Source organism: Pelophylax lessonae, assembly GCF_965119305.1.
Source record: "Pelophylax lessonae genome assembly, chromosome: 1".
Classification (NCBI taxonomy): Eukaryota; Metazoa; Chordata; class Amphibia; order Anura; family Ranidae; genus Pelophylax; species Pelophylax lessonae.
In genome coordinates, this window is record NC_138768.1 from 118,930,178 (window position 1) to 118,942,180 (window position 12,003).

The following is a 12,003-nucleotide window of genomic DNA, read 5'->3' on the forward strand; positions in this document are numbered from 1 at the left end:
TTTCCGGGTTTTGCATGCTTTGGCGCTCTTTTCATGGCGGGCTTTCAACAGCCAATCAACAATCGTTTAACTGGTGTGCCTTAAGCCATCCCAGCCATGCCTGCAAATGTCTTAGTAGCTGTGATTGGCCGTCTGAAGCATGTGACCAAGTCTTTATAAGTTCGAGGCAGCCGCCGCAGCAGCGTCATTCTGCTGCTTAGCTAAGGGACAGAGCACACATCAATGTGCTGGCTGCTGATTAGGGAAAGATAGGCAGGAAAAAACCATTTGTGTCCGGATAGAATTGAGGGACAGGTCGGAGTGTTTAGGCAGGGCGAGTTGTAGGCATTTTAGGGATAGAGTCTGCTGAATTATAGGGTCAGTGTCTTCTACAAACTACAATCGATATTGCTGTGTGGGGGGTGGGGTGAATCTGCACTCAATCCTGATCTACGATCTCTTCTCAATCCTGTTAGGGACAGAGTCTGCTGAATTTTAGGGAAACTGTGTTCTACAAACTACAATCGATATTGCTGTGTGGTGTGGGATTGGAGATAGGCAGGTGTCAGTGATCCACATCCATTTTTCTGTGTGTGAGCTGCAGTGAACACAATCTTTTTGGGCTGCAGTGAACACAATCTTTTTGGGCTGCAGTGAACACAATCTTTTTGGGCTGCAGTGAACACAATCTTTTTGGGCTGCAGTGAACACAATCTTTTTGGGGTGCAGTGAACAAAATCTTTTTGGGGTGCAGTGAACACAATCCTTTTTGGTGTGCAGTGAACACAATCTTTGTGGGGTGCAGTGAACAAAATCCTTTGTGGGGTGCAGTGAACACAATCTTTTTGGGGTGCAGTGAACAAAATCCTTTTTGGGGTGCAGTGAACAACATCCTTTTTGGGGTGCAGTGAACACAATCTTTTTGGGGTGCAGTGAACAAAATCCTTTGTGGGGTGCAGTGAACACAATCTTTTTGGGGTGCAGTGAACACAATCTTTTTGGGGTGGAGTGAACAACATCCTTTTTGGGGTGCAGTGAACAAAATCCTTTTTGGGGTGCAGTGAACAAAATAATTTTTGGGGTGCAGTGAACACAATCTTTTTGGGGTGCAGTGAACACAATCTTTGTGGGGTGCAGTGAACACAATCTTTTTGGGGTGGAGTGAACAACATCCTTTTTGGGGTGCAGTGAACAACATCCTTTTTGGGGTGCAGTGAACACAATCTTTTTGGGGTGCAGTGAACACAATCTTTGTGGGGTACAGTGAACAGAATCTTTGTGGGGTGCAGTGAACACAATCTTTGGGGGGTACAGTGAACACAATCTTTTTGGGGTGCAGTGAACACAATCTTTGTGGGGTGCAGTGAACACAATCTTTTTGGGGTGGAGTGAACAAAATCATTTTTGGGGTGCAGTGAACAACATCCTTTTTGGGGTGCAGTGATCAAAATCCTTTTTGGGGTGCAGTGAACACAATCTTTTTGGGGTGCAGTGAACAAAATCCTTTGTGGGGTGCAGTGAACAGAATCTTTGTGGGGTGCAGTGAACACAATCTTTGGGGGGGTACAGTGAACACAATCTTTTTGGGGTGCAGTGAACACAATCTTTGTGGGGTACAGTGAACAGAATCTTTGTGGGGTGCAGTGAACACAATCTTTGGGGGGTACAGTGAACACAATCTTTTTGGGGTGCAGTGAACACAATCTTTGGGGGGTACAGTGAACACAATCTTTTTGGGGTGCAGTGAACACAATCTTTGTGGGGTGCAGTGAACACAATCTTTGGGGGGGTACAGTGAACACAATCTTTTTGGGGTGCAGTGAACAACATCCTTTTAGGGTGCAGTGAACACAATCTTTGTGGGGTGCAGTGAACAACATCCTTTTAGGGTGCAGTGAACACAATCTTTGTGGGGTACAGTGAACAGAATCTTTGTGGGGTGCAGTGAACACAATCTTTGGGGGGTACAGTGAACACAATCTTTGTGAGGTGCAGTGAACACAATCTTTGTGGGGTGCAGTGAACACAATCATTGTGGGGTGCAGTGAACTCAATCTTTGTGGGGTACAGTGAACACAATCTCATACTTCTGAAGATTTGAGGGTGCTGCCTGTTCCATACTCCCCCTACTCCTCATCTAGCCTTTTAGGGGTACAAACAATAGTAATTGGGGCCTAGTGTGGTTGTGTACGTGTGATATACATACACTTTTTTTGGATCATATTTTCTATTCCGCTATTTAATCAAAAACCTTTGGGGATCAGTTAAATTGGGGGATAGTCTGTGTTGGTACGTGTGAGAGAGATCCACCTTTCCAAGTTGTTGGGGTTCATCTCATACTTCTGAAGGTTTGAGGGTGCTGCCTGTTCCATACCCCCCCTACTCCTCATCTAGCCTTTTAGGGGTACAAACAATAGTAATTGGGGCCTAGTGTGGTTGTGTACGTGTGATATACATACACTTTTTTTGGATCATATTTTCTATTCCGCTATTTAATCAAAAACCTTTGGGGATCAGTTAAATTGGGGGATAGTCTGTGTTGGTACGTGTGAGAGAGATCCACCTTTCCAAGTTGTTGGGGTTCATCTCATACTTCTGAAGGTTTGAGGGTGCTGCCTGTTCCATACCCCCCCTACTCCTCATCTAGCCTTTTAGGGGTACAAACAATAGTAATTGGGGCCTAGTGTGGTTGTGTACGTGTGATATACATACACTTTTTTTGGATCATATTTTCTATTCCGCTATTTAATCAAAAACCTTTGGGGATCAGTTAAATTGGGGGATAGTCTGTGTTGGTACGTGTGAGAGAGATCCACCTTTCCAAGTTGTTGGGGTTCATCTCATACTTCTGAAGGTTTGAGGGTGCTGCCTGTTCCATACTCCCCCTACTCCTAGACTTTTAGGGGTACAAACAATAGTAATTGGGGCCCAGTGTGGTTGTGTACGTGTGATATACATACACTTTTTTTGGATCATATTTTCTATTCCGCTATTTAATCAAAAACCTTTGGGGATCAGTTAAATTGGGGGATAGTCTGTGTTGGTACGTGTGAGAGAGATCCACCTTTCCAAGTTGTTGGGGTTCATCTCATACTTCTGAAGGTTTGAGGGTGCTGCCTGTTCCATACTCCCCCTACTCCTAGCCTTTTAGGGGTACAAACAATAGTAATTGGGGCCTAGTGTGGTTGTGTACGTGTGATATACATACACTTTTTTTGGATCATATTTTCTATTCCGCTATTTAATCAAAAACCTTTGGGGATCAGTTAAATTGGGGGATAGTCTGTGTTGGTACGTGTGAGAGAGATCCACCTTTCCAAGTTGTTGGGGTTCATCTCATACTTCTGAAGGTTTGAGGGTGCTGCCTGTTCCATACTCCCCCTACTCCTAGCCTTTTAGGGGTACAAACAATAGTAATTGGGGCCTAGTGTGGTTGTGTACGTGTGATATACATACACTTTTTTTGGATCATATTTTCTATTCCGCTATTTAATCAAAAACCTTTGGGGATCAGTTAAATTGGGGGATAGTCTGTGTTGGTACGTGTGAGAGAGATCCACCTTTCCAAGTTGTTGGGGTTCATCTCATACTTCTGAAGGTTTGAGGGTGCTGCCTGTTCCATACTCCCCCTACTCCTCATCTAGCCTTTTAGGGGTACAAACAATAGTAATTGGGGCCCAGTGTGGTTGTGTACGTGTGATATACATACACTTTTTTTGGATCATATTTTCTATTCCGCTATTTAATCAAAAACCTTTGGGGATCAGTTAAATTGGGGGATAGTCTGTGTTGGTACGTGTGAGAGAGATCCACCTTTCCAAGTTGTTGGGGTTCATCTCATACTTCTGAAGGTTTGAGGGTGCTGCCTGTTCCATACTCCCCCTACTCCTAGCCTTTTAGGGGTACAAACAATAGTAATTGGGGCCTAGTGTGGTTGTGTACGTGTGATATACATACACTTTTTTTGGATCATATTTTCTATTCCGCTATTTAATCAAAAACCTTTGGGGATCAGTTAAATTGGGGGATAGTCTGTGTTGGTACGTGTGAGAGAGATCCACCTTTCCAAGTTGTTGGGGTTCATCTCATACTTCTGAAGGTCTGAGGGTGCTGCCTGTTCCATACTCCCCCTACTCCTAGCCTTTTAGGGGTACAAACAATAGTAATTGGGGCCTAGTGTGGTTGTGTACGTGTGATATACATACACTTTTTTTGGATCATATTTTCTATTCCGCTATTTAATCAAAAACCTTTGGGGATCAGTTAAATTGGGGGATAGTCTGTGTTGGTACGTGTGAGAGAGATCCACCTTTCCAAGTTGTTGGGGTTCATCTCATACTTCTGAAGGTTTGAGGGTGCTGCCTGTTCCATACTCCCCCTACTCCTCATCTAGCCTTTTAGGGGTACAAACAATAGTAATTGGGGCCCAGTGTGGTTGTGTACGTGTGATATACATACACTTTTTTTGGATCATATTTTCTATTCCGCTATTTAATCAAAAACCTTTGGGGATCAGTTAAATTGGGGGATAGTCTGTGTTGGTACGTGTGAGAGAGATCCACCTTTCCAAGTTGTTGGGGTTCATCTCATACTTCTGAAGGTTTGAGGGTGCTGCCTGTTCCATACCCCCCCTACTCCTCATCTAGCCTTTTAGGGGTACAAACAATAGTAATTGGGGCCTAGTGTGGTTGTGTACGTGTGATATACATACACTTTTTTTGGATCATATTTTCTATTCCGCTATTTAATCAAAAACCTTTGGGGATCAGTTAAATTGGGGGATAGTCTGTGTTGGTACGTGTGAGAGAGATCCACCTTTCCAAGTTGTTGGGGTTCATCTCATACTTCTGAAGGTTTGAGGGTGCTGCCTGTTCCATACCCCCCCTACTCCTCATCTAGCCTTTTAGGGGTACAAACAATAGTAATTGGGGCCTAGTGTGGTTGTGTACGTGTGATATACATACACTTTTTTTGGATCATATTTTCTATTCCGCTATTTAATCAAAAACCTTTGGGGATCAGTTAAATTGGGGGATAGTCTGTGTTGGTACGTGTGAGAGAGATCCACCTTTCCAAGTTGTTGGGGTTCATCTCATACTTCTGAAGGTTTGAGGGTGCTGCCTGTTCCATACTCCCCCTACTCCTAGCCTTTTAGGGGTACAAACAATAGTAATTGGGGCCTAGTGTGGTTGTGTACGTGTGATATACATACACTTTTTTTGGATCATATTTTCTATTCCGCTATTTAATCAAAAACCTTTGGGGATCAGTTAAATTGGGGGATAGTCTGTGTTGGTACGTGTGAGAGAGATCCACCTTTCCAAGTTGTTGGGGTTCATCTCATACTTCTGAAGGTTTGAGGGTGCTGCCTGTTCCATACTCCCCCTACTCCTCATCTAGCCTTTTAGGGGTACAAACAATAGTAATTGGGGCCCAGTGTGGTTGTGTACGTGTGATATACATACACTTTTTTTGGATCATATTTTCTATTCCGCTATTTAATCAAAAACCTTTGGGGATCAGTTAAATTGGGGGATAGTCTGTGTTGGTACGTGTGAGAGAGATCCACCTTTCCAAGTTGTTGGGGTTCATCTCATACTTCTGAAGGTTTGAGGGTGCTGCCTGTTCCATACTCCCCCTACTCCTAGCCTTTTAGGGGTACAAACAATAGTAATTGGGGCCTAGTGTGGTTGTGTACGTGTGATATACATACACTTTTTTTGGATCATATTTTCTATTCCGCTATTTAATCAAAAACCTTTGGGGATCAGTTAAATTGGGGGATAGTCTGTGTTGGTACGTGTGAGAGAGATCCACCTTTCCAAGTTGTTGGGGTTCATCTCATACTTCTGAAGGTCTGAGGGTGCTGCCTGTTCCATACTCCCCCTACTCCTAGCCTTTTAGGGGTACAAACAATAGTAATTGGGGCCTAGTGTGGTTGTGTACGTGTGATATACATACACTTTTTTTGGATCATATTTTCTATTCCGCTATTTAATCAAAAACCTTTGGGGATCAGTTAAATTGGGGGATAGTCTGTGTTGGTACGTGTGAGAGAGATCCACCTTTCCAAGTTGTTGGGGTTCATCTCATACTTCTGAAGGTTTGAGGGTGCTGCCTGTTCCATACTCCCCCTACTCCTAGCCTTTTAGGGGTACAAACAATAGTAATTGGGGCCTAGTGTGGTTGTGTACGTGTGATATACATACACTTTTTTTGGATCATATTTTCTATTCCGCTATTTAATCAAAAACCTTTGGGGATCAGTTAAATTGGGGGATAGTCTGTGTTGGTACGTGTGAGAGAGATCCACCTTTCCAAGTTGTTGGGGTTCATCTCATACTTCTGAAGGTTTGAGGGTGCTGCCTGTTCCATACTCCCCCTACTCCTAGCCTTTTAGGGGTACAAACAATAGTAATTGGGGCCTAGTGTGGTTGTGTACGTGTGATATACATACACTTTTTTTGGATCATATTTTCTATTCCGCTATTTAATCAAAAACCTTTGGGGATCAGTTAAATTGGGGGATAGTCTGTGTTGGTACGTGTGAGAGAGATCCACCTTTCCAAGTTGTTGGGGTTCATCTCATACTTCTGAAGGTTTGAGGGTGCTGCCTGTTCCATACTCCCCCTACTCCTCATCTAGCCTTTTAGGGGTACAAACAATAGTAATTGGGGCCCAGTGTGGTTGTGTACGTGTGATATACATACACTTTTTTTGGATCATATTTTCTATTCCGCTATTTAATCAAAAACCTTTGGGGATCAGTTAAATTGGGGGATAGTCTGTGTTGGTACGTGTGAGAGAGATCCACCTTTCCAAGTTGTTGGGGTTCATCTCATACTTCTGAAGGTTTGAGGGTGCTGCCTGTTCCATACTCCCCCTACTCCTCATCTAGCCTTTTAGGGGTACAAACAATAGTAATTGGGGCCCAGTGTGGTTGTGTACGTGTGATATACATACACTTTTTTTGGATCATATTTTCTATTCCGCTATTTAATCAAAAACCTTTGGGGATCAGTTAAATTGGGGGATAGTCTGTGTTGGTACGTGTGAGAGAGATCCACCTTTCCAAGTTTTTGGGGTTCATCTCATACTACTGAAGATTTGAGGGTGCTGCCTGTTCCATACTCCTCCTCCTACTGCTCAACCATCCTTTTAGGGGTACAAACAATAGTAGTTGGGGCCTAGTGTGGTGGTGTACGTGCGAGATACATACACTTTCTTTTTGATCATATTTTCTATTCCGCTATTCAATTAAAACCTTTGGGGATCAATTCAATTGCGAGATAGTCTGTGTCGGTACGTGTGAGATCCACCTTTCCAAGTTGTTGGGGTTCATCTCATACTTCTGAAGATTTGAGGGTGCTGCCTGTTCCATACTCCTGCTCCTACTGCTCAACCATCCTTTTAGGGGTACAAACAATAGTAATTGGGGCCTAGTGTGGTTGTGTACGTGCGAGATACATACACTTTTTTTGATCATATTTCCTATTCCGCTATTCAATAAAAACCTTTGAGGATCAATTGAATTGCGGGATAGTCTGTGTCGGTACGTGTGAGATCCACCTTTCCAAGTTTTTGGGGTTCATCTCATACTTCTGAAGATTTGAGGGTGCTGCCTGTTCCATACTCCTCCTCCTACTCCTCATCCATCCTTTTAGGGGTACAAACAATAGTAATTGGGGCCTAGTGTGGTTGTGTACGTGCGAGATACATACACTTTTTTTGATCATATTTCCTATTCCGCTATTCAATAAAAACCTTTGAGGATCAATTGAATTGCGGGATAGTCTGTGTCGGTACGTGTGAGATCCACCTTTCCAAGTTTTTGGGGTTCATCTCATACTTCTGAAGATTTGAGGGTGCTGCCTGTTCCATACTCCTCCTCCTACTCCTCATCCATCCTTTTAGGGGTACAAACAATAGTAATTGGGGCCTAGTGTGGTTGTGTACGTGCGAGATACATACACTTTTTTTGATCATATTTCCTATTCCGCTATTCAATAAAAACCTTTGAGGATCAATTGAATTGCGGGATAGTCTGTGTCGGTACGTGTGAGATCCACCTTTCCAAGTTTTTGGGGTTCATCTCATACTTCTGAAGATTTGAGGGTGCTGCCTGTTCCATACTCCTCCTACTCCTCATCCATCCTTTTAGGGGTACAAACAATAGTAATTGGGGCCTAGTGTGGTTGTGTACGTGCGAGATACATACACTTTTTTTGATCATATTTCCTATTCCGCTATTCAATAAAAACCTTTGAGGATCAATTGAATTGCGGGATAGTCTGTGTCAGTACGTGTGAGATCCACCTTTCCAAGTTTTTGGGGTTCATCTCATACTTCTGAAGATTTGAGGGTGCTGTCTGTTCCATACTCCTCCTACTCCTCATCCATCCTTTTAGGGGTAGAAACAATAGTAATTGGGGCCTAGTGTGGTTTTGTACGTGCGAGATACATACACTTTTTTGGATCATATTTCCTATTCCGCTATTCAATAAAAACCTTTCTAGGGCAAGATCTTAAATTACAGAAATATGAGGAGACCGTCAAATAAGGGCCGTGGCCTGGGTCGTGGTGCTGCTGGTAGAGCTCCTGTTGCAAGGAGAGGACGTGGTCGATCTGTGCCAGCTACACGCACAAGTGAAACACCTTCCTCAAGTGTGAGTAGGCGACAGAACCTGCATCAGTATTTGGTAGGGCATCAAACGCCCCTAGAAGTGATGAGGCCAGAACAAGTTGAGGCGATAGTAGATTGGTTTGCTGCTGACAGTGCCTCCAGTTCCTTCACATTGTCTCCCACCCAGTCTACTGCAGAAAGGTCAGAGTTGGCACCTGCAGCCAATGTCCAACCGTCTTTCACCTCACCCCCTTGCAAATCAGGCCAGCAGTCTGAGCCCCAAGCCATACAGCAGTCTCTTATTCTTTTTGAGGACTCTGTCAGCAGGGTTTCCCAGGGCCATCCACCTAGCCCTGCCCCAGAAGTGGAAGAGATTGAGTGCAGCGATGCCCAACCACTTATTTCTCAAGATGAGTACATGCAAGGATCATCGCAGCACGTCTCCGATGATGACGAAACGCAGGTGCCAACTGCTGCGGCGTTCAGCATTGTGGAGACCGACAAGGAGGGCAGGGGTGAAGACTGGGTGGAAGATGATGTGGAGGACGATGAGGTCCTCGACCCCACATGGAATGAACGTCATGCAGGTGACCTGAGTAGTTTGGAGGAAGAGGCGGTGGTCGCACAGAGCCACCAGCACAGCAGAAGAGGGAGCAGGGTGCAGAAGCGGAGCGGCCGTGCCCTAGACACTACGCCCGCTACTGCCCAACGCAGCAAGGGAACGAGCGCACCAAAGTCAGCTCAAAGGAGTTCTCTAGCGTGGAAGTTCTTTAGAAAATGTGCTGATGACAGGACACGAGTGGTTTGCACCCTGTGCAATCAGAGCTTGAAGCGAGGCATAAACCTTCTCAACCTGAGCACAACCTGCATGATCAGGCATCTAAGTGCAAAGCACGAGCTGCAGTGGAGTACACACCTTCAAAACCAAGAAACGTCTCTGGCTCATCCTGCTTCCTCTTCTGCTGCAGTCTCGGCCGCTCCAGCCACATCTGTAGTGATACCGGCACCTGCCACCCCGCAAACAGACGATCTGTCAGCAACACCACCACCTGGGTCACCAACAACCATCTCCACAATGTCCTGTGGAAGCGTTCAGCTTTCCATCTCCCAAACACTTGAGAGGAAGAGGAAGTACCCCCCTACCCACCCGCGATCCCTGGCCCTGAATGCCAGCATTTCAAAATTATTGGCCTTTGAAATGCTGTCATTCCGTCTGGTGGAGACGCACAGTTTTAAAAACCTTATGTCGGTGGCTGTCCCACAGTACGTCGTGCCCAGCCGCCACTACTTTTCCAGGCAAGCCATCCCTTCCCTGCACAACCAAGTGGGGGAAAATATCAGGTGTGCACTGCGCAACGCCATCTGTGCCAAGGTCCACCTAACTACGGATACGTGGACCAGTAAGCACGGTCAGGGGCGTTATATCTCCCTAACGGCACACTGGGTAAATGCAGTGGCGGATGGGCCTGAGGCGGATAGCAATTTGGCGCATGTCCTTCCACCACCGAGGATTGCAGGGCGCTTCAGTTTGCCTCCTGTTCCTAACTCCTCCTACTCCGCTTCCTCATCCTCTACCGCCTCCTCATCCGGACAGCGTAACACCTTCACCACCAACTTCAGCACGGCCAGGGGTAAACGACAGCAGGCAGTTTTACAACTTGCCTGTTTGGGGGACAAACCACACACCGCGCAGGAGTTGTGGAGGAGCATGGAACAGCAGACAAATGAGTGGTTGCTGCCAGCGAGCCTCAAGCCCGGCCTGGTGGTGTGCGATAACGGGCGAAATCTCATAGCAGCTCTGGGCCTAGCCGGTTTGACGCACATCCCTTGCCTGGCGCATGTGCTGAATTTGGTGGTGCAGAGGTTCCTTAAAAACTACCCCGATATGTCAGAGCTGCTGCAGAAAGTGCGGGCCGTTTGTGCGCACTTTCGGCGTTCTCACCCTGCTGCTGCTCGCCTGGCAGCGCTGCAGCGTAACTTCGGCCTTCCCGCTCACCGCCTCATATGTGACGTGCCCACAAGGTGGAACTCCACCTTGCACATGCTGGAAAGACTGTGCGAGCAGCAGCAGGCCATAGTGGAGTTTCAGCTGCAGCACGCACGCGTGAGTCGCTCTGCGGAACAGCACCACTTCACCACCAATAACTGGGCCTCCATGCGAGACCTGTGTGCCTTGTTGCGCTGTTTTGAGTACTCCACCAACATGGCCAGTGGCAATGACGCCGTTCTCAGCTTAACTATCCCACTTCTATGCCTCCTTGAAAAAACAATTCGGGCGATGATGGAAGAGGATGTGGCACAGGATGAGGAGGAGGAGGAGGATGAAGAGGTAACATTTCCAAGGCTTTCAGGGCAGTCATTCGCAAGGGGCTCCGAGGGTGGGTTCCTGCACACGCAAACGCCAGGGACGCAATTGTCCAGCAGGGGCACAGTTCTGGAGGATGAGGAGGATGAGGAGGAGCTGGAGGAGGAGATGGAACCATGTTCACAGCAGGGTGGCACCCAGGCCAGCTCATGGCCATCACTGGTGCGTGGCTGGGGGGATACAGAGGACACGGACGATACACCTCCCACAGAGGACAGCCTTTCGTTGCCTCTGGGCAGCCTGGCACACATGAGCGATTACATGCTGCAGTGTCTCCACAACGACCGCCGAGTTGCCCACATTCTAACTTGTGCTGATTACTGGGTGGCCACGCTGCTGGATCCCCGTTACAAGGACAACGTACCGTCCTTAATTCACTCACTGGAGCGCGATCGCAAGATGCGCGAGTACAAGCGCACGCTGGTAGACGCCATGCTGCTGGCATTCCCATCTGACAGCGGGGCCACAGTGGAAGCACAAGGCAGAGGAGGAGGAGGAGGAGGTCGCCAACGCAACCAGGGCACCGCCAGCACCTCAGAAGGCAGGGTTAGCATGGCCGAAATGTGGAAAAGCTTTGTCAGCACGCCACAACAAACAGCAGCACCAGCAGCTCAGATGGAACGTCTTAGCAGGAGGCAGCATTTTACCAACATGGTGGAGCAGTATGTGTGCACACGCCTACATGTAGTGAATGACGGGTCTGCCCCCTTCGACTTCTGGGTCTCCAAATTGGGCACATGGCCTGAGCTTGCCCTTTACGCCTTGGAGGTGCTGGCGTGCCCTGCAGCCAGTGTATTATCTGAACGGGTATTTAGCACGGCTGGGGGCGTTATAACAGACAAGCGCAGCCGCCTGTCCAGAGACAATGTGGACAAGCTCACGTTCATTAAAATGAACCAGGCATGGATCCCACGGGACTTTTCCGTACCTTATGCAGAATAGCAATGGATACCGACCTTACCCACCCATTGTTCCATTTTTGCTCTCTCTCACTCTTTTGGGGTGTACCCTCATTTAAAATTTTTGAAAAGAAGCA

The 12,003-nt window shown here is 46.7% G+C and overlaps 1 protein-coding gene across 1 annotated transcript in view; it reads right to left on the minus strand.

Annotated features, from left to right (window-relative positions):
* Positions 1–12,003, minus strand: part of CWC27 (CWC27 spliceosome associated cyclophilin) — a 371,659-nt gene that overhangs the window by 290,454 nt on the left and 69,202 nt on the right. The window lies entirely within an intron of this gene.